The sequence below is a fragment of the Arachis stenosperma genome, chromosome 3, assembly GCF_014773155.1.
Source record: "Arachis stenosperma cultivar V10309 chromosome 3, arast.V10309.gnm1.PFL2, whole genome shotgun sequence".
NCBI classification, from domain to species: Eukaryota; Viridiplantae; Streptophyta; class Magnoliopsida; order Fabales; family Fabaceae; genus Arachis; species Arachis stenosperma.
Window position 1 is genome coordinate 98,371,793 of NC_080379.1, and position 23,710 is coordinate 98,395,502.

The window sequence follows — 23,710 nt, forward strand, 5'->3', positions numbered from 1 at the left end:
ATCAATTTCTTTCCTTTTTCAAAAATACTTGCTATCAATTAATGATTTGATTCAACATTTCAAGTATGTTGCCTTTTCTGTTGAGAAAGGTTTAATGTTTGAATCATATCTTTTCTTGTTAGCCAAGTCATTAATTTTTAAAATCAAATCTTTTTAAATTGTTTTTCAGATCATATCATTTAAATCACATCTTTTTCAAAAAAGTTTTCAATCATATCTTCTTCAAAATCTTTTTCAAAATGTTTTTAAAATCTTTTACTTAATTTTCGAAAAATCTCTTCCCCTCTTCTCACATCCTTCTATTTATGGAGTACCACTCCTCCTCAATGCACAATTCGAACTCTATCTCACTATGTTCGAATTCTTCTACGTCTTCCTTCTATTTTTCCGTTCCTCTGACACCTCAAGGAATCTCTATACTGTGACATAGAGGATTCCACATTTTCTTGTTCTCTTCTCTTTCATATGAGCAGGAGCAAAGACAAAAGCATTCTTGTTGAGGCTGACCCTGAACCTGAAAGGACCTTGAAGCGAAAGCTAAGAGAAGCTAAGGTAAAACTCTCTGTAGAGGACCTAACAGAAATCTTCAAAGAAGAAGAACCCATGGCAGCCGAAAACAACAACAATGCCAACAATGCAAGGAAGGTGCTGGGTGACTTTACTACACCTACTCCCGACTTCTATGGGAGAAGCATCTCTATCCCTGCCATTGGAGCAAACAACTTTGAGCTTAAGCCTCAATTAGTTTCTCTAATGCAACAGAATTGCAAGTTCCATGGACTTCCATTGGAAGATCCTCATCAGTTTTTAGCTGAGTTCTTGCAAATTTGTGACACTGTCAAGACTAATAGGGTTGACCCTGAGGTCTACAGACTTATGCTATTCCCTTTTGCTGTTAGAGACAGAGCTAGAATATGGTTGGACTTACAACCTAAAGACAGCCTGAACTCTTGGGAAAAGCTAGTCAATGCCTTCTTGGCAAAGTTCTTTCCACCTCAAAAATTGAGTAAGCTTAGAGTGGAAGTCCAAACCTTTAGACAGAAGGAAGGAGAATCCCTCTATGAAGCTTGGGAAAGATACAAACAATTAATCAGAAAGTGTCCCTCTTACATGCTTTCTGAATGGAGCATCATAGGTATTTTCTATGATGGTCTGTCTGAACTATCCAAGATTTCTTTGGATAGCTCTGCTAGAGGATCTCTTCATCTGAAGAAGACGCCTACAGAAGCTCAAGAGCTAATTGAAATGGTTGCAAATAACCAATTCATGTACACTTCTGAAAGGAATCCTGTGAACAATGGGACAAATCAGAAGAAAGGAGTTCTTGAGATTGATACTCTGAATGCCATATTGGCTCAGAACAAAATATTGACTCAGCAAGTCATTTGATTTCTCAAAGTCTGTCTGGAATGCAAAATGTACCAGGCAGTACTAAGGATGCTTCATCTGAAGAAGAAGCTTATGATCCTGAGAACCATTCAATGGAAGAGGTGAATTACATGGGAGAACCTTATGGAAACACCTATAACTCTTCATGGAGAAATCATCCAAATCTCTCATGGAAGGATCAACAGAGACCTCAACAAGGTTTCAACAATAATAATGGTGGAAGAAACAGGTTTAGCAATGGCAAGCCCTTTCCATCATCTTCTCAGCAACAGACAGAGAATTCTAAGCAGAACCACTCTGACTTAGCAACCATGGTCTCTGATCTAATCAAAACCACTCAAAGTTTCATAACTGAAATAAGGTCCTCCATTAGGAATTTGGAGGCACAAGTGGGACAGTTGAGCAAGAAAATTACTGAACTCCCTCCTAGTACTCTTCCAAGCAATACAGAAGAAAATCCAAAAGGAGAGTGCAAGGCCATCAACATGGCCGAACTTGGAGAGGATGAAGAGGCCGTGAACGCCACTGAGGAAGACCTCAATGGACGTCCACTGGCCTCCACTGAGTTCCCTAATGAGGAACCATGGGAATCTGAGGCTCATAATGAGACCATAGAGATTCCATTGGATCTACTTCTGCCATTCATGAGCTCTGATGAGTATTCTTCCTCTGAAGAGGATGAATATGTCACTGAAGAGCAAGTTGCTAAATACCTTGGAGCAATCATGAAGCTAAATGACAAGTTATTTGGTAATGAGACTTGGGAGAACAAACCTCCTTTGCTCACCAAAGAATTGGATGACTTGTCTAGGCAGAGATTACCTCAAAAGAGACAAGATCCTGGGAAGTTTTCAATACCTTGTACCATAGGCACCATGACCTTCAAGAAGGCTTTGTGTGACTTACGGTCAAGTGTAAACCTCATGCCTCTCTCTGTAATGGAGAAGCTAGGGATCTTTGAGGTACAAGCTGCAAGAATCTCACTAGAGATGGCAGACAATTCAAGAAAACAAGCTTATGGACTTGTAGAGGATGTTTTGGTGAAGATTGAAGACCATTACATCCCTACTGATTTCATAGTCCTAGAGACTGGGAAGTGCATGGATGAATCCATCATCCTTGGCAGACCCTTCCTAGCCACAGCAAAGGCTGTGATTGATGTTGACAGAGGAGAATTGATCATTCAAGTGAATGAAGAATCCTTTGTGTTTAAGGCTCAAGGATATCCCTCTGTCACCATGGAGAGGAAGCATGAAGAGCTTCTCTCAAAACAGAGTCAAACAGAGCCTCCTCAGTCAAACTCTAAGTTTGGTGTTGGGAGACCACAACCAAACTCTAAGTTTGGTGTTGAACCCCCACATTCAAACTCTAAGTTTGGTGTTGGGAGGTTCCAACATTGCTCTGAGTATCTGTGAGGCTCCATGAGAGCCCTCTGTCAAGCTACTGACATTAAAGAAGCGCTTGTTGGGAGGCAACCCAATGTTATGTTTAATCTATTTTCCTTTGTTATTTTATGTTTTCTGTAGGTTGATGATCATGAGAAGTCACAAAATAAATTGAAAAAGCAGAAACAGAATGAAAAACAGAAAGAAAAATAGCACACCCTGGAGGAGAACTTGCTGGCGTTTAAACGCCAGTGAAGTTAGCAAATGGGCGTTTAACGCCCAGTCTGGCACCATTCTGGGCGTTTAACGCCAGAAAGGGGCACCAGACTGGCGTTAAACGCCAGAAAAGGGCAAGCACCTGGCGTTAAATGCCAGAAATGGGCACCAGCCCGGTGTTTAGCGCCAGAATTGGCAAAGGGTGCATTTTTGCACGCCACTTGGTGCAGGGTTGAATTTTCCTTGACACCTCAGGATCTGTGGACCCCACAAGATCCCCACCTATCCCACCGCCCTCTCTCTTCTTCACCCATTCACCAATCACCTCAACTACTCTTCCCCAAAAACCCCTCACCTATCAAATCCCATCTTTCTCTTCACCACTCACATCCATCCTTCATAAAACCCCACCTACCTCACCATTCAAAATTCAAACCACTTTCCCTCCCAAATCCACCCATAATGGCCGAACCCTACCCCTCTATTCACCCCTATATAAACCCATCTTCACTCCTTCATTTTCACACACCCTAAACACTACTTCTCCCCCCTTTGGCCGACCACAAAGCCACCTCCATCTCCTCCATTTCTTCTTCTTCTACTCTCTTCTTTCTTCTTTTGCTCGAGGACGAACAAACCTTTTAAGTTTGTTGTGGTAAAAGCATTGCTTTTTGTTTTTCCATAACCATTTATGGCATCCAAGGCCGGAGAAACATCTAGAAAGAGGAAAGGAAAGGCAAAAGCTTCCACCTCCGAGTCATGGGAGATGGAGAGATTCATCTCAAGGGTGCATCAAGACCACATCTATGAAGTTGTGGCCTTGAAGAAGGTGATCCCCGAGGTCCCTTTCAAACTCAAAAAGAGTGAATATCCGGAGATCCGACATGAGATTCGAAGAAGAGGTTGGGAAGTTCTTACCAACCCCATTCAACAAGTCAGAATCTTGATGGTTCAAGAGCTCTATGCCAATGCATGGATCACCAAGAACCATGATCAAAGTGTGAACCCGGACCCAAAGAATTGGCTTACAATGGTTCGGGAGAAATACTTAGATTTTAGTTCGGAAAATGTAAGGTTGGCATTCAACTTGCCCATGATGCAAGGAGATGAACACCCTTACACTAGAAGGGTCAACTTTGATGAAAGGTTGGACCAAGTCCTCATAGACATTTGTGAAGAGGGCGCTCAACGGAAGAGAGATTCAAGAGGGAAGCCGGTTCAACTGAGAAGGCATGACCTCAAGCCCGTGGCTAGGGGATGGTTGGAATTTATCCAACGCTCAATCATTCCCACTAGCAACCGGTCTGAAGTTACTCTAGACCGGGCCATCATGATTCATAGTATCATGATTGGAGAAGAAGTAGAAGTTCATGAGGTTATAGCTCAAGAACTTTATAAGGTGGCGGACAAGTCCTCTACCTTGGCAAGGTTAGCCTTTCCTCATCTCATTTGTCACCTCTGTTATTCAGTTGGAGTTGACATAGAGGGAGACATCCCCATTGATAAGGACAAGCCCATCACTAAGAAAAGGATGGAGCAAACAAGAGATCTCACTCATCATGAAATCCCTGAGATGCCTCAAGGGATGCACTTTCCTCCACAAAACTATTGGGAGCAAATCAACACCTCGCTAGGAGAATTGAGTTCCAACATGGGACAACTAAGGGTGGAGCACCAAGAACATTCCATCCTCCTCCATGAAATTAGAGAAGATCAAAGAATCATGAGAGAGGAGCAACAAAGACAAGGAAGAGACATTGAGGAGCTCAAGCACTCCATAAGATCTTCAAGAGGAAGAACAAGCCGCCATCACTAAGGTGGACCCGTTCTTTAATTTCCTTGTTCTTTATTTTCCTGTTTTTCGAATTTTCATGCTTATGTTTATCTATGTTTGTGTCTTGTGATCATTAGTATCTTAGTGTTTATGCCTTAAAGTTATGAATGTCCTATGAATCCATCACCTTTCTTAAATGAAAAATTGTTCTTAATTGAAAAAGAGAAGAATTGCATAAATTTTAAATTTTATAACAGATTAATTATTTTGATGTGGTGACAATACTTTTGCTTTCTGAATGTATGCTTAAACAGTGCATATGTCTTTTGAATTTGTTGTTCATGATTGGTTGGTTCTTGAAAGAATGATGAAAAAGGAGACATGTTACTGAGGATCTAAAAAATCATAAAAATGATTCTTGAAGCAAGAAAAAGCAGTGAATACAAAAAAAAAAGAAAGAGCGAAAAAAAAAGAGAAAAAATGAAAAAAAAGGAGAAAGAGAAAAAAAAAGAAAAAAAAGAAATAAAGTTGTGATCCAAGGCAAAAAGAGTGTGCTTAAGAACCCTGGACACCTCTAATTGGGGACTCTAGCAAAGCTGAGTCATAATCTGAAAAGGTTCACCCAATTATGTGTCTGTGGCATGTATGTATCCGGTGGTAATACTGGAAGACAGAGTGCTTTGGGCCACGGCCAAGACTCATGAAGTAGCTGTGTTCAAGAATCATCATACTTAACTAGGAGAATCAATAACACTATCTGGATTCTGAGTTCCTATAGACGCCAATCATTCTGAATTTCAAAGGATAGAGTGAGATGCCAAAACTGTTCAGAGGCAAAAAGCTAAAAGCCCCGCTCATCTAATTAATACTGATCTTCATAGATGTTTTTGGAATTCATTGCATATTCTCTTCTCTTTATCTTATTTGATTTTCAGTTGCTTGAGGACAAGCAACAATTTAAGTTTGGTGTTGTGATGAGCGGATAATTTGTACGCTTTTTGGCATTATTTTTAGTATGTTTTTAGTATGTTTTAGTTAGTTTTTAGTATATTTTTATTAGTTTTTAGTTAAAATTCACTTTTCTGAACATTACTATGAGTTTGTGTATTTTTCTGTGATTTCAGATATTTTCTGGCTGAAATTGAGGGACCTGAGCAAAAATCTGATTTAGAGACTGAAAAGGACTGCAGATGCTGTTGGATTCTGACCTCCCTGCACTCGAAGTGGATTTTCTGGAGCTACAGAAGCCCAATTGGCGCGCTCTCAACGGCGTTGGAAAGTAGACATCCTGGGCTTTCCAGCAATATATAATAGTCCATACTTTACCCAAGATTTGATGGCCCAAACCGGCGTTCCAAATCAGCTCAAGAATGCCCGGCGTTAAACGCCGGAACTGGCACAAGAATGGGAGTTAAATGCCCAAACTGGCACAAAAGCTGGCGTTTAACTCCAAGAAGAGTCTCTACACGAAAATGCTTCAATGCTCAGCCCAAGCATACACCAAGTGGGCCCGGAAGTGGATTTTTATGTCTTTTACTCATCTTTGTAATTCTTAAGCTACTAGTTCCCTATAAATAGGACCTTTTACTATTGTATTTTCATCTTGGGATCTTAGATCATCTTTAGGCCTTTGAATCCATTGATCATGTTCTGGGGCTGGCCTCACGGCCATGCCTAGACCTTGTTCTTATGTATTTTCAACGGTGGAGTTTCTACACACCATAGATTAAGGTGTGGAGCTCTGCTGTACCTCGAGTATTAATGCAATTACTATTGTTCTTCTATTCAATTCAGCTTGTTCTTATTCCAAGATATTCATTCGCACTCAAGAACTTGATGAATGTGATGATTATGTGACGCTCATCATCATTCTCACTTATGAACGTGTGCCTGACAACCACTCCCGTTCTACAAGCAAACAAGGCTTGAATGTTTATCTCTTGGATTTCCTTAACCGGAATCTTCGTGGTATAAGCTAGAATTGATGGCGGCATTCAAGAGAATCCGGAAGGTCTAAACCTTGTCTGTGGTATTCTGAGTAGGATTCAATGATTGAATGACTGTGACGAGCTTTAAACTCGCGATTGTGGGGCGTTAGTGACAGACGCAAAAGAATCACTGGATTCTATTCCGACATGATCGAGAACCGACAGCTGGATAGCCGTGCCGTGACAGGGTGCGTTGAACATTTCCACTGAGAGGACGAGACTGTAGCCATTGACAACGGTGATGCCCAACATACAGCTTGCCATGGAAAAGAGTAAGAAGGATTGGATGAAGACAGTAGGAAAGCAGAGAGACGGAAGGGACAAAGCATCTCCATTCGCTTATCTGAAGTTCTCACCAATGAATTACATAAGTATCTCTATCTTTATCTTTATGTTTTAGTCATATATCATCCATAACCATTTGAGTCTGCCTGACTGAGATTTACAAGATGACCATAGCTTGCTTCATACCAACAATCTCCGTGGGATCGACCCTTACTCGCGTAAGGTTTATTACTTGGACGACCCAGTACACTTGCTGGTTAGTTGTGCGAAGTTGTGTTTATGCCATGGTATTGAACGCCAAGTTCTTGGATTCATTACCGGGGATTATTTGAGTTGTGAAAAGTAGTGATCACAATTTCGTGCACCAGTTTTACAAATGAAACAAAGACTGTTGAGAAAAATGTTAAGCATCTCCCATCAGGAAGAGATGAAAATCACTCGAAATGATTTCTTGAATATCGCTTGAAGGAAAAAACAAAGGTAACAAATGGTATTTTGTATTTATTTTCCCTAAAACACACACACACACACACACACACACACACACACACATCTCAGTCTCATTTGTATTTATTTTTTTATTTGTTCATAGAAAAGGTGTAAATAAAATTCTTTAAATCAATCGAAGCAAATTCACACACATACTGGTGGCTTTAAAACATTGGCAAGACGAAAAGACGAAGAGGTAATAAATAATTATTGTGTTTCTGAGTTTGCTTCATTTCCCTAAATATAGTGTTGTTATTTTTTAAATTGTGTCAACATCAATGTTATAGGAGAAACTACAAGGAAATCCCATTCGTAGAGGAGAGTTATGGACCACGGTTCATAAAAAAAAAAGATGACTCGTATATCCATGACGATGTTGTGTTGTTGGTGTAAAGAATATTTAAAATTTTTGACTTCTCTTATTGTATTTATCGTGCTAATTTTAAATCATTATAACTCCAATTCTGGCATATCTGTAGGAATTAATTGTGAATATTGAGAGCCGAGATGAATCCCCCAAGCAGTTTCACAAAATGATTCGCTTGCATAAGTTCTTGGAAAGGAGCACCCAGGACGAGTTCATGCCTTAGGTGTTGGACCATGTCCCACTCAACTTTCTGGCAATACTACTGCAAAACAATCAGATTTTGATGTGCGAATTGAAGAGTATTAGAGGACAATTGTGTAACACCCTTATTATTAGACTGTCACGCTTCCAGCTGCACTACTCTGATAGAAAGAAGTATCACGATGACTTCATATATTTAATAATAAAATAAGAACCTTTGACTCAAAACCGTATCGCTGTTTTCTTTGAAAAATTGAAAGCTCTTTTTTCACTAATACAAACATACATGTACATATATACAAAACTTCTTACACAAGTAGAAGGTTTAAGAATTGTTATAAGAAGATATTTTAGAAAAAAATTATTTTCAATCGCAGTGATCGTCAGTTCATTATCCAAATCTAAATCTCATATTTTTCTTAAAAAAAATCTCATGCAAAATAACATTCTACACATTTCACCGCCTACTAAGAAAACATTTTAACCCAAACTTACCATTGATCCAACCAATCATGGTTTCAGGCCCAAATTAAATCAAATTTCAGCCTCCGGCCCAACAAAACTCATCACTGTTATCATCAATCCACCACCAAATACCCAAAATAGAAATCAATCATAAGCACAAACAAATACAAGGCAAACACATTTAAAGAACAGTTACAGCAATTATCATAGTTACCAGTTAAACAGAATTCATCAGATAGGCAAACCAAAATACTTAAACACCCAAACAAAGCAAACAAATGTAACATGATGCATGCCTATCCTACTAGCCGTGAGCTCACGTGTCAGTTACTTTGCCAGAACCTGACACATCCGGTAGCTAACCTGGGTATCGTCCTTTTGAAAACCGGTAGACGGTACACCACCATGATCCCCACCGTTGTGAGCGGTACATCACCACGATCCTCACAAGATTTTCAATTGGAAATAACACATCCGTAGGCTGTGAATAACCATAATTCCAACCATTTGTGAGTGGAACACCACCACGATCCCTGCAGACATTATGACACTGGACAAGCGGTACACCACTATGATTCTTGGCAAGTCAAAACTTACATTCAACACCACAATTTTCTTAAAATTTTGACCCGAAACAAGTGGGACTAAGCCACAATCCTTGCATATTGCCCAGGTGTTTCAAATATCAAAATCTCTTTTTTAAGAACAATTCAGATCCATTTCTCTTTTATAAAACTCCTTTTCATCAGAACAAAAGTGTCAAATCAACTTCCTAGTAAATCATCTTTTCATAATAAATCAAAATCAAATACTATGATTCTTAAACTAAAGTTTCTTTTAAATAATGTTTCAAACAAAATCTTATAGTTTTATAAAAATTTCGGCAGCGTCTCCTCTAAAACTTGGACTTTGCCACCCTTCTCGGGTCACAACCCTTGCGTACTGCCCAGGTGTTTCAAATACAAAAATCTCGTTTTTAAGAACAATTCAGATCAATTTCTCTTTTATAAAACTCCTTTTCAGCAGAACAAAAGTCTCAAATCAAGTTCCTAATAAATCATCTTTTCATAATAAATCAAAATTGAATACTAAGATTCTTAAACTAAAGTTTCTTTTAAATAACACTACAAACAAAATCTCAGAGTTTTATAAAAATTTCGGCAGCATCTCCTCTAAACTTTGGACTTTGCCCTTCTTCTTGGGTCCCAACCAAACCTTTTCTCAAACTCATTCCAAATCATTTCCAATTCTCAAATTCATTTTCGACATATCAAACAAAATCAACTCCAATTTACTCAAATCATTCTATCATAATTCAGAAACCAAATTCAAGAAAAAGTTCAACAACAACCAACTTAACAAACCAAAATTGACAAATCAAAATAATCGGCATCCTCAATAATTCAATAAATTAATCAGATAAATAATCACATCCATCCAAAACAATTCAATTCAATTCAATCTTTAAGACTTACGAAAATCATAAAAATATATTCATCGCATTAATAACAACTTATAACAATTCTTAAAAGTAAAATAAGTTTAAGAAAAGCACCCTACCTCAAATAGTCAAACCCATAAAACCAAACACGTCTAAAAACTTTATTTCTCTTGTCCAGCAACAGCGACAGAGAGCTTTGGCAGCAACGCAGTCCCTTGTTGTCACACACAGCAGCGCTACCATCACCTCCACTCTTCCGGTCAGCCTGAAACAGCAACAGTGACAGCTCCTGACGGCTTCGGTGGTTGCAACGGCAGTGAAGGAAACCACCACACCTTCCCCACTTCTCCATCGCGACCTCTCTCTCTATCTCGTCTGACTCTTCTCACGGCAGCTCAACGGCAACGCTCCTCTCGGCTGCGACTTTGGAAGGTTCAGTGGCTACCTCCGGCAACTTCTCCTAAATAAAAGTGACGCAACATGAAAAGGAGGAAGATACGAACACTTTAATCAGATTATATTTTTTATCAGAAGTACGGAAGTCAAGAAATCAAATGCTGAAGGTTATGGCTTCCATGGCTTCTCGTTCTCTCTTACTGACAGCTCCCTCCATTTTTTTTATCTTGGTTCCGTTGAAAAGAAAAGAAAGAAGGAAGATGATGACATGATGAGATTAATAAAGGGGCAAGTGTCATTAAGGCCACGTGTCACTCGTTTAAACTGTTGAGTCAACGATTCAAGTTATAAATATCTTAAACGGATAATTATAAAAACTGGATATATTAAAACACAAATAATATCTATATATATAGGGTTAAATATGTATGAGTTACATAATGATAAAAAAATATACGATTAAACATTAGCAAAGCTAAATTTACCGAAGAATACCGATATTTACTCATATCGGCCGATTTTAAACTAAATAATAATATTAACTTCATTTTATTTTAATTAAAGAGGATAATAATAATAATAATAATAATAATAATAATAATAATAATATTATTATTATTATTATTATTATTATTATTATTATTATTATTATTATTATATCCTTTCTCGAAATATCTTATTATAATAAAAATTATATAAAAATCTAGTTAATTTAAACTCTAGTTATCATAAAATCAATTATGTAGAATATCTTATTATAAAATAATTACATAATAACCTTAATTTATCCAAATTCAAATGATAATAATAATTATAAAAATTAATTTAATTTTGCCTAATAAAATAATTTCTAAGAAATAGTTCAAATTAATAGAATAAATCATAATTAAGTTAAATTTTAATAATCATAAAAATCAATTTAGTTATTCTTAGTAAATTAGTTTCTAAAAATAAGGAGCTCCAATTAATAAAATAAATTATAACTTATTTATATTTAGTTTTTTCAAAAATGCGGATCATTATAAATTGCAGAATTAAAGGTTGAGGCAACAGAAGAGAAGGCAAAGAGATAAGCAATGAAAAATCTTTTGAGATATCTAATCCGACAACAAGGAGACAATTTGCCACTTAATGTTGCTACAGAGATGGATTCTTTGGGGAGTATACTGACTTCATCGCGCGCAAGGCCATCTTCTTCTGGCAATCAGGACCTGCAACAAAAATAATGAGTTTGAGTCAACTGAAATAGATACTATTGAATTTAATTTGTTTTAGTGTTTAATGTTTATTTTTTTGACATTACCTCATTTTAATTTATATGGAATGATGCACTTATGATAATATATATATATATATATATATATATATATATATATATATATATATATATTATATGAATTTCTTCCAAAAGGACCTTTTGTTATTTCAAATACGGAAGGACATAACCCACTTATGGCCTCTCCATTCAAAACTAAAAATGTAGATGAAGCAGTCGCTCCAAAAGATATCAAAAATCTTATTGAACAGGCAAATTACACCAACAGATTTTTACAATGTCTGGGTGATAACCTTTCATCTTTAGGATCTCTTTTGTCTTCAAAAAACATCCATGAAACTTCTATTTCCAAAACTATTGAAAAACCCCTTTTCAAACCTTTTAAAATGAGTAGCAAATCAAAAAAAAAAGTCTTAAAACCTCTATTTTAAAACAACAATCTAGTGATTCAGAAGCCATGTAAAAGATCGATCAACTTCTAAATCGTCTTACTACTGTCCCTGAAACTCCTACAAACTTTGGTGAATCTACCTCTCATATACAAACTCACTTATCCAAAGCCATAAATTCCCTTGGCCATGATTTCAACGAATCTTCCTCCGAGCAAAGTGATAATTCTAGCAAATCGTCCCTCAAGGTCAGCCCTATTATGACCAACTCTCTAACCAAGTAGAAGGGTTTAACCAAACCCTCTGCGTATGGTTATAATCGTATATCCGCTCCGGATCTAGCTCTCGAAGAAAGAGAACTAGGTTTTGTCAGCTTCAATGCCAATAATGTCTATGAATGGAACATAGACGGCAAAACCGTATATAATATCATGAGTATGCTTCAGCATATGACAATGGTAGGCACAGCCTATCAAGCAGCCCATGAAACTTCTGAAGAAGCAATAGCCAATGTTATTGTTTCCGGGTTCAGTGGTCAACTCAAAGGATGGTGGGATAACTACCTTTCTGATAATCAAAAACACTCAATCTTTTCTGCCTTAAAAGTCAATAATCAGAACGAACCCAACATTGGAGACGACCAAAAACCTATCCCTGATGTTGTCAACACCCTAATCTTTACCATAGCAAGCCACTTCATAGGTGACCCATCTCTTTGGAAAGACCGATCTACTGAACTACTTTCCAATCTCAGATGCAAAACTTTGTCTGACTTTCGATGGTATAAGGACACCTTTCTTATTAGGGTCTATACCAGATAAGACAGTCAACAACCTTTCTGGAAAGAAAAATTCCTTGCTGGACTCCCCAAATCTCTGGGAGATAAAGTAAGGGACAAAATTCGTAGCTTAACCCCAAACGGGATAATACCCTATGACGAGTTAAGTTATGGTCAACTCATTTCTTTCATCCAAAAGGTTGCTCTGAAGATTTGTCAAGATGATAAAATCCAAAGGCAACTTGCTTGTGAGAAAACCCAAAATCGTATTGATTTGGGAACTTTTTGTGAACAATTTAGTATTCCTGCTTGTCATCCAAGGAAATCTAAAAGACCATCCAATCAAAAAGTTTTTAAACCTAATCTTGAAAAGAATTTTAGAAGATCCAGAAAAGGTTTTCAAAAACCTAAAATTGAAAAAGGTTTCCAAAAGAATTTACAAAACCACCCATACAAAAATCCCATTATTTGCTATACATGTAAGAAACCAGGACATATTAGCAAATACTGTTGGTTAAAAGGAAAGATTAATAATATAAACCTTGATCCTCTGATTGAAGAACAGATTAATAATCTTTTGATTGAAAGCTCAGATAATGATTCTGACCCAGAATCTTTGGATGACATCAATAACATCCAAATCGATGACATTGAATCATCCTCAGATTCAAATGTCAAGCAAATTAATGTTTTATCCAAAGATCAAGATCTCTTATTTGATGTTATCAAGGCTATTGACAATCCAGAACAAAAGAAAGACTTTCTTTTGAAATTGAAAAGATCTTTGCAAAAGGAGAAAAAACCCAAAAATTTGGTCCTTAGCAATAAATATGACGTCAAACCTATTTTTAAAAAATTAGAAAAATAAGTCATTCGTCCTATAACCATCCAGGATCTCCAAACAGAGGTTAACAACCTTAAGAGGGAAATCAGGGAAATCAAAAGAAATCAAGACAATCATCAAATCATTCTCTCGCAGATAGTGCAACAAGAAGAGTCTGATGATGAAGAACTTAATTCTCTTTTAAACCAAACTGAGTGTTCTAAGAAATAAGACAATAAAATTTCTAACGACAATAAGGGAAAAGAAATTTTGAGAATAATAAATGTATTCTCTTTTATGAAGCATTGTGTTCATGTCTGAATTGTCGTTAAAGATTTTGTTTTCGACACCATCGCACTCTTTGACGCAGGTGCAGATTCAAACTGTATTAAGGAAGGTCTGATCCCCACAAAATATTTTGAAAAAGTCTACTGAACGTCTTAGTTCAATAACAGGCGAAAGGCTAAGTATCAATTTTAAACTAACCGATGTTTTTGTTGAAAAGGGTAATCTTAGAATTCCCACCGAATTCATCATAGCAAAGAATATCAAAAATGATGTAGTTTTGGGGACACCTTTCATAATTCTTTTGTTTCCATATCTGGCAGATTTTCCTGGACTAACCTCTTTTTTGGGAGGACAGGTAACTTTCTTTGAGTTCCTATACTCGCCAAAGCAGAGATCTCTAAACTTAATTGAATCCAAAACCAGACAAATTTGCTTTTTGAAAGAAGAAATCTCTTTCAAAACCCTTGAATCGTAACTTTCTCCAAATTCTGTAGATCGCACACGTCACGCGTCCGCGTGGGTCAAGCGGTGCGTCATCTGGAGTTTTGCTCTTCCACGCGGTCGCGTCAGTCATGCGTCCGCGTTAGTTGTGTATTGCGAGTCACGCGTTCGTGTCGTCCATGCGCTCGCGTCGATGCTTTTTGCGCTAAGCACGCGTCTGCGTGGGTCACGCGTTCGCGTCACTTTCAGTTTCGTCAAAAACTCCAAGTTGTGCTTTCCTTCCATTTTTGTATGTTTCCTTTTCATCCTTTAAGTTATTCCTACCCTATAAAACCTGAAAGTACTCAACACACAAATCACGGCATCGAACGGTAATAAAAGATAATTAAATTTAATAATTTTAAAGCTTAGGAAACATGTTTTCTCATATGTCATATCATAAGGAAGGAATTGTAAAACCATGCAAATTCATATGAATAAGTGGGTGAAGAGTTGATAAAATTATTCAATTTAAGCACAAGATTTATCATAAAATAGTGGTTTATCAACCTCTCCACACTTAAACAATAGCATGTCCTCATGCTAAATCCAAGAGGAAAGAGTAAAGGTAAAATGGTGGAATCATATGCAATGCAATCTATTCTAAATGCAACTATCTAAATGAGTCATGCAATTCTAGTTATTATTCACCTATATATAAAGCATACATGTAGTTAAATTAATTCATATCTTCAAGAAATCATGTATGTACAACTAGGGCCAAATCATATTAAAGCACAATTACAATCGAGTTGAGTTAAGATAGTTCACAACTTGTAAGACAATTACTAATTAAACATGGACATATGAGAATGAGCTATTGAACCCTCATTAGATTGTGTGTTTATTCTCTAGTCACTCAGTGTTTGGGTTTAATCACTCTCTTCTTTTCCAGTCATGCTTTCCAAAACTTTGTTTTTTCTCTAATCAATCAACAATTATTAAATATAGACATACAAAGATCATGAGGTCTTTTCTTAGGTTGTAATGGGGCTAAGGTAAGGGTAAGGATGTATATATAAGGCTAAGTGAGCTAACAAAGTGAATCCTTGACTAGTCTAAGATCTCACCTAACATATACATATTTTATATATTTTCATAATCCTCCACCTAGCTACCCAAACCTTTCCACTTTTGTGTTACATGCTCATGTATTTTATTTTTTATTCTTGTCCCATGTGCATTGATTCTTTGTAATTGCATTCGGGATAATTTTTTGTATCCCCTTATTTAAATACTAAAATTATTATTTTATATATTTTTTTTCAATGCACATGGTAATTTAATTACTCTGATTTCACATAAGTATGCTTCCCAAATTTTTGAAACATCTTGTTTAGTGTAAATCCCTACTTTTTCTATCATCCCATATTCTCATAAAGTTTTCCACACTTAAATTATACACAATATCTATCTTAAGCTAACCAAGGATTCAACTTGGGAGTTTTATTTATTTTTCTGCTTAAGGCTAGTAATGTGGATATAAAATGAAAGGGGATTAAAAAGCTCAAGGGGGCTAAAAAGGATGGCATAAAAGGTAAGTTTATTTGGGACAAGTGGGTACAAATACAAATAATGGCCTCAATCATCTCTTGGTATGCATCTATATTCTATAATTGGACATATAGATTAAAACAAAATAAAGATTGCAAGCATAGAAAAGAAGTGCGAAACACACAGGAATGAAATTTATGGTTTGATGTAACCATACAATCAAGCTCAAAACTCACAGGCTGTGTGTTCTTAAGCTCATAAATCACATATTAGTTATGTATGTCATGCAAGTAGAAATTAATAGTTTCATATTCAACTCAATGTAAATCTTTAAGGTGCCCCTTAAAATCTTAGTGTTTCTCCTTGATGAAATGTTGTTAACTAACTGACATGTAATGCTATATATACAAGGTGTGTGGATTGTTTTAATATACTACGGGTCCTAGCTTACTCTTTTTATTTTTCAATTAAACCAAACTATCATATGCTAAAAAGGGTAAACTATACTAATTAATCCACTTAATATATAACTAGTAAACTAAGGTGCAAATTAAGCTAAAATATCCAAGATATATACAGCCCAAAGTGCAGAATGCAAAAGTACAACAAAAGCAAAAAAGAGAAAAAAATGTGCAAATAAAATACAGAAAATAGATAAAATAAGATAAGAGTCTGTAGTGGTTCACCAAAAAATATGCCAGAGATGGCAACCTCCCCACACATAAATAATAGCATCGTCCTCGATGCTCACTCAAACTGGGTGTGAAGAAGTGTCATCTCCGGAAGGACGGGCTGCCGGTGTCTCGGTGGTAGGCTGAGGGTCTGCAGTCGCTGCGAGTGTAAGAGGAGTAGTCTGCTGAATTGGGGGCTCTGTCTGCAGAGGAATCTCCGGATCTACGGCCTGTAGGTGGTGGTGCTCCTCATGATGTGGTGCAGTGTGCTCGGGACCTCCCTGCTCAGCCTGGGTAGGTGCCTCTTCCTCATGATTGCTCACCTCCTCCTCAGATGTGTCTGATGGTGTGTCGAGCTCGGAGGGGATGTCGCCACTGGATCGGATCATCAACTTGAGGTGCTCATAGCATCGCTTGTGGCGACGCTCAGACCTCTCATAACATTTCCTGTTGCAACGTTCAGACCTCTCAAAGTGCTGCTGGTGGTGGCGCTCCATCTGGTCTAAACGGTCAAATAGTCGGTGCACCAGAAGGTAGACGGGCTCAAGAGCAGATGGGTATGTAGTGGGTGGTGCTGGGGCAGTGGAAGCAGAAGGAGCAGTTGAAGATGTAGCTGCCTTAGCAGAGTCAGTGAGAAATGGAGGGCGGTAGCCTAAAGCCTGAAACTTCCGACTATGAGGGATGATCTTCCTGCAGTCCGTGGCGGATGGCTTTTCATCAGCAACCTCCCAAGGTACCTCAACTCGGCGACCCAACTGAGTAATCAGGAATGGAAAAGGAAGGGTGCATCTGACATGGACTCTGGTCATGTAATGCCGGATGAAGCGGGGTAGATATAAGTCCTTACCCGTCATCATACACCAGATGAGGGTAATAATAGCAGCTGGCACCTCCGTCTCATGAGTGCTCGGCATCACGTAGTTACTCAGAATCTGTTGCCATAGCCGAGCCTCATCATTCAGATATATTAGCCTGATTCCCTTGGGTACCGCTGTGCTCTTTCCCATGACCCATGAAACAGTAGGATCAAGAGTGATATCCCGTTTCACTGCATCCCAATCAAACCTCAAGAATCTCATATCCTCCTCAGCTTTTTGGTAACCTTCTAACTGATCTGATTTAGGTGGGAGATAGAGGATGTCTTCAATTGCTTCCTCAGTAACCAGAACTTGCTTGCCTCTGAGCTGTACTGCATCCAGGGATGATAAAAAGTAGTTACAGTAGAATTCTCTGACCCAGGATGAGTTTATCTCAGTCAAGTTTCTCTCCAGGAAGAAACAGCCTCTCTGTTTGATTTGATCTGACGTGTACTGCCTGAGTTCCTCTGGAATTTTGAGTGTCCTTTCCAGGTATAGGTTCCTGGATGTTACAAAAATTGGGTACTTCAGCTCACAGTATTTGTTTACAAATTTAATTGGGTCAGCCGTAGGTACCAACTGATCAGCCTTTTCCTACGGGGTAAAGTTCTTCTCCCGCCAGGAATCATCATGTAAGATGCCAAGGATGGACATAGAGGATTCGTCTCTTTTCCTTTTGCCAGTGGTTGCTTTGCCTTTTCCTCTACCTTGAGGGTCAGACATCCTAAAAAGCAGAAATTCCAGGGTATAATTGAAGAATAAAAGCAAGAAAAATAAGTAGGCAAATAGCAAAAGAAGCACAGAGTGGCAAAAGAGTAAGAGAAGCATGAATTGAGTCAAATAAAGTGCATTCGGGATTGTGTTCAGTTGAAAAAGTCTAAAAAGAAAAATGACAATCCAAAATACATGATAAGTGGAATTCATGTTAATAAGGAAAAACAGTGATCATGCCTTGAGTTAAAAGTAAAAGTAGGCAGATAAAAAGAGAAGGTAGAAAGTTAGAAAGGTTAATAAGTGAAAAAGGAAGTTAGAAAGTAAAAGCAGTGAGTTAGTAAAAAGAGGGTTAGAGTAAGTGGCATGATAATTGGTTTCCTAGTTAACAAGAAATCCACAAATTGAAAGAATAAGCAACTCATATTCAAGCAAGGTTTGCAATTAATTGATGATAACGCATATAGATTAGGGAAGTAGAAAAAGAGAATGAAATCATCAATAATGCAAAGTATTAACCAAGGAATCAAATGGAATAAGAATGCTAGCCCGTGCATTCATGAATTCCTTTGGGTTTAGCCAAGTAGTGGAAAATGCAAAATTGCCAAAACTAATACATGAATTGGAAAAGATGAAATAATTTGCAGAAAATTGGGCAGCATTCCGGCTAAAATTGGATGTTCCCGGAAAATACATAATAGGATAAATCAGTTCATATAAAACTAAAAATGCTACAAAGAGATACAGCTAACATGAAATAACAGTATAACAGCAGCATGCAATATGAAGAATAGCATATGAATAGAATTAATATCACAGCCAGATAAAAAATTGCGGAACAGATAAAACAGGTAATCAAGAACGGCGCGATTATCAGGCCTAAATCCACTAACCACATTCTAGCTACATAACCACCTAGAATCCACTACGAACATGCATCTCTAACTATCCTAAATTGAACAAATTCTGATAACTACACAGCTAACGAGGAATGATAAGGAAATCAGTGTACGGCGGAACCTGGTATGTGTACGCACAAGGGATAAGGCAGAGGAAAGGTGGTGGTGATGCGGCAGCGCTAGGAGGGAGCACGGCGGCGCAGCGGTGGATCAGAGGCGGGCTAGGGTAACGGAGGGGAGGGAGGGGAAAGGGGGCGAGTGTTTGGGGCTGTTGTGGGTGGCGGCGCTGGGAGGGGTATTCAACGACGGGGGTGGCGATGCGGTAGTTGGTGGTCGCAGGTAGGGTGATGAGCGGATATTTTGTACGCTTTTTGGGGGTAATTTCATGTAGATTTTAGCATGTTTCAGTTAGTTTTTAGTAAAATAATATTAGTTTTTAGGCAAAAATCATATTTCTGGACTTTACTATGAGTTTGTGTGTTTTTCTGTGATTTCAGGTATTTTCTGGCTGAAATTGAGGGAGCTGAGCAAAAATCTGACTTAGGCTGAAAAAGGACTGCTGATGCTGTTGGATCCTGACCTCCCTGCACTCGAAATGGATTTTCTGGAGCTACAGGAGTCCAATTGGCGCGCTCTTAACGGCGTTGGAAAGTAGACATCCAGGGCTTTCCAGAAATATATAATAGTCCATACTTTGCGCAAGGATAGACGACGTAACTTGGCGTTGAACGCCAAGTACATGCTGCTGTCTGGAGTTAAACGCCAGAAAAACGTCATGATCCGGAGTTGAACGCCCAAAACACGTCAAAACCTGGAGTTTGACGCCAAGAAAGGCCTCCACACGTGGAAAGCATTAGTCTCAGCCCCAGCACACACCAAGTGGGCCCCAGAAGTGGATTTCTACACCAATTATCTTAGTTTATTCACTTTCTGTAAACCTAGGTTACTCGTTTACTATTTAAACAACTTTTACAGACTTATCTTGTAACTCATGATATTTTCAGATCTGAATTACATACTTTGTGACGGCATGAGTCTCTAAACTCCATTGTTGGGGGTGAGGAGCTCTGCAGCGTCTCAATGATTTAATACAATTCCTTTGTTTTCCATTCAAACACGCTTGTTCTTATCTAAGATGTTTATTCGCGCTTAACTATGGAGAAGGTGATGATCCGTGACACTCATCACCTTCCTCAACCCATGAACGTGTGCCTGACAACCACCTCCGTTCTACATCAGACTGAATAAATATCTCTTAGATTCCCCAACAGAATCTTCGTGGTATAGGCCGGATTGATGACGGCATTCATGAGAATCCGGAAAGTCTAAACCTTGTCTGTGGTATTCCGAGTAGGATTCCGGGATTGAATGACTGTGACGTGCTTCAAACTTTAACCTGCTGGGCGTTAGTGACAGACGCAAAAGAGGGATTCTATTCCAGTAGGAGCGGGAACCAACCGGTGATTAGCCGTACTGTGACAGAGTGCGTGAGCATAGTTTTCACTGCGAGGATGGGAAGTAGCCACTGACAACGGTGACACCCTACATAGAGCTTGCCATGGAAGGAACCTGCGTGTGAGAAGAGGACTTCAAGGAAAAGTAGAAATTCAAAGGACAAAGCATCTCCAGAACTCCAACATATTCCACAATCCTTTACAAACAAATAACTCTATTGCTCAAGTAACCTTATTCCCTCTTTTATTTTTATTTTTATAATCAAATCTAGTAATTTCACTTTTAATCCAAATAACTTTGTTGACATCCTAACTAAGACTAATAAAATAAAATATTGATTGCTTCAAACCAATAATCTCTGTGGATTCGACCCTTACTCACGTAAGGTATTACTTGGACGACCCAGTACACTTGCTGGTTAGTTGAACGGAATTGTGAAAAGGAAGTAATCAGTTAGTTGAGTTAGTTTAACTTTTTGGCACATGCCAAGGAGCCACTAATCAAGAATCACAATTTCGTCCACCAAGTTTTTGGCGCCGTTGCCGGGGATTATTGAGTTTGGACAATTGAAGGCTTATTTTATTTCTTAGATTAGGAATAATTTATTTTTATTTTTATAGAGTCATTAAATTAATATTGATAGGATAGTTTCTTTTCAAAAATTTCTTTTCAAAATTTATTTTTTTTCTTTTAATTAATTGCTAATTTTCGTGAATTCTAGTGTATTGTTCTAAGTTTGGTGTCAATTGCATATCTCATATTTTTCTTTGAAATTTTCGTGTTATTGTTCTTTGTTTTTCCTTAATCTTCAAGTTGTTCTTGTCTATTGTTCTTGTTTGATCTTTAATTTTTCTTGTTTTGTGGCTTTTCTTGTTTTTCTTATACTAATCCAAAGTATTAGTCTTCTAAGAGGAATATACCCATTCATAACAATTTGTTACCTTTTTTGGCCATTTGGCTAGAATAGAAGGGTCATATTCTTGATAAGGGAGCACCAATACTTTGAGAATCTTTTTCAAAAATAATTTTTCGTGATTTAATCTTGTGCCAAACTCTAAGTTTGGTGTTTTATTGTTAATCTTTTTATAATTTTCGAAAACTTGTCTTGATTTTCTAAAAATTTTAAGTTTGGTGTTCTTTCTTGTGTTCTTGGTGTTCTTGTGAATCTTCAAAGTGTTCTTGAGTTTTTCTTGTGTCTTGATCTTAAAATTTTTAAGTTTGGTGTTCCTTGGTGTTTTCCCTCCAAAAATTTTCGAAAATTAAGGAGCATTAGATCTAAAAATTTTAAATCTCGTGTCTTTTGTGTGTTTTTCTCTTTCATCATAAAATTCAAAATTCAAAAATTTTTATTTTCTAACTATTTTTAAAACTACTTTTTCGAAAATTTTACATTAAAAATTCAATTTTCAATTTCAAAATACTTCCACTTTCTTTTACTTATTTCGTTTTTATTTTACTTAAAAAAAAAATTTCATAAAATATTTTCAAAATATTTTTATATATTCCTTCTTTTTTTTTATTTTTTATTTTATTTATTCCACAACTATAAAATAAATAATTATCAACATATAAATTATCCCTTGTGATCTAGTATGGAAGCAAGTGGGAATGAACAGTCCAAGAGAACTCTGGGGTCATATGCTAACCCCACTACTGCTTCATATGGGAGTAGTATTTGTATACCCTCCATTGGAGTTAGTAGCTTTGAGCTGAATCCTCAGCTCATTATCATGGTGCAGCAAAACTGCCAGTATTCCGGTCTTCCACATGAAGAACCTACAGAGTTTCTGGCACAATTTCTGCAAATTGCTGATACAGTACATGATAAGAAAGTAGATCAGGATGTCTACAGACTGTTACTGTTTCCATTTGCTGTAAAAGATCAAGCTAAGAGGTGGTTAAATAACCAGCCTAAGAGCAGCATAAAAACATGGAAACAGCTGTCAGAAAAATTCCTGAATCACTATTTCCCTCCCAAACGGATGACACAGCTAAGGCTAAACATTCAAGGCTTCAAACAAGGAGATAATGAATCCCTTTATGATGCTTGGGAGAGATACAGAGAGATGCTAAGGAAATGCCCCTCTGAAATGTTCTCGGAATGGGTGCAATTAGACATCTTCTACTATGGGCTTACAGAAAAAGCTCAGATTTCTCTAGACCACTCAGCTGGTGGATCTATACATATGAGAAAAACAATTGAAGAGGCTCAAGAGCTTATTGATACAGTTGCCAGAAATCAACATCTGTACTTAAGCAATGAATCTTTCATGAAAGAAGAAGCTAAAACAGTAACTGCAGAACTCAGTCCAGTGGATCAGGCTAATGAATTCAATCAGCAATTGGACTTTCTAACTCAACAGCTAGCCGAATTCAAGGAAATATTACAGGAAACAAGACTGGCTAACAGGAACATGGAAGTACAATTAAAGCAGACAGAAAAACAACTGTCAAGACAAATAACAGAAGAATGTCAAGCAGTTCAATTAAGAAGTGGGAAAACATTAAATACCTCACTTCAAAGCAGCAGGAAACCAAGAAATGAACAAGTGGATACTCAAAATCCTCCTGAAGACAGTCCGAGCCCAGAAAGGGACAAAGCTGGCGTTCAAACGCCAGTAACAAACAAGGAAGGGGCGTCTAACGCCACTCCAGCTCCCACCACTGGCATTCAAATACCAGTGGGGAATCAGTCACATACAAGTGCTGATAACAACCCTTCTAAAAAGGCTTCCCAACCCACTTCTGTAGGTAATAAACCTGCAGCAACTAAGGTTGAGGAATACAAAGCCAAAATGCCTTATCCTCAAAAACTCCGCCAAGCGGAACAGGATAAGCAATTTGCCCGCTTTGCAGACTACCTCAGGACTCTTGAAATAAAGATTCCGTTTGCAGAAGCACTTGAGCAAATACCCTCTTATGCTAAGTTCATGAAGAGATCTTAAGTCATAAGAAGGATTGGAGGGAAACTGAAAAAGTTTACCTCACTGAAGAATGCAGTGCAGTCATTCTGAAAAGCTTACCTGAGAAGCTTAAAGATCCTGGGAGCTTTATGATACCATGCACATTAGAGGGCACTTGCACCAAGCAAGCTTTATGTGATCTTGGAGCAAGTATCAACCTAATGCCTGCATCTACTATCAGAAAGCTTGGTTTAACTGAAGAAATCAAACCAACCAGGATATGTCTTCAA

General features: G+C 37.7%; 1 non-coding gene across 1 annotated transcript; it reads right to left on the minus strand.

Annotated features, from left to right (window-relative positions):
- Nucleotides 1–1,008: 1,008 nt before the first annotated feature.
- On the minus strand, nucleotides 1,009–1,116 carry LOC130971787 (small nucleolar RNA R71). Its single transcript, XR_009082997.1, has one exon. It is a non-coding gene; the product is annotated as a small nucleolar RNA R71 (small nucleolar RNA).
- Nucleotides 1,117–23,710: the final 22,594 nt, after the last annotated feature.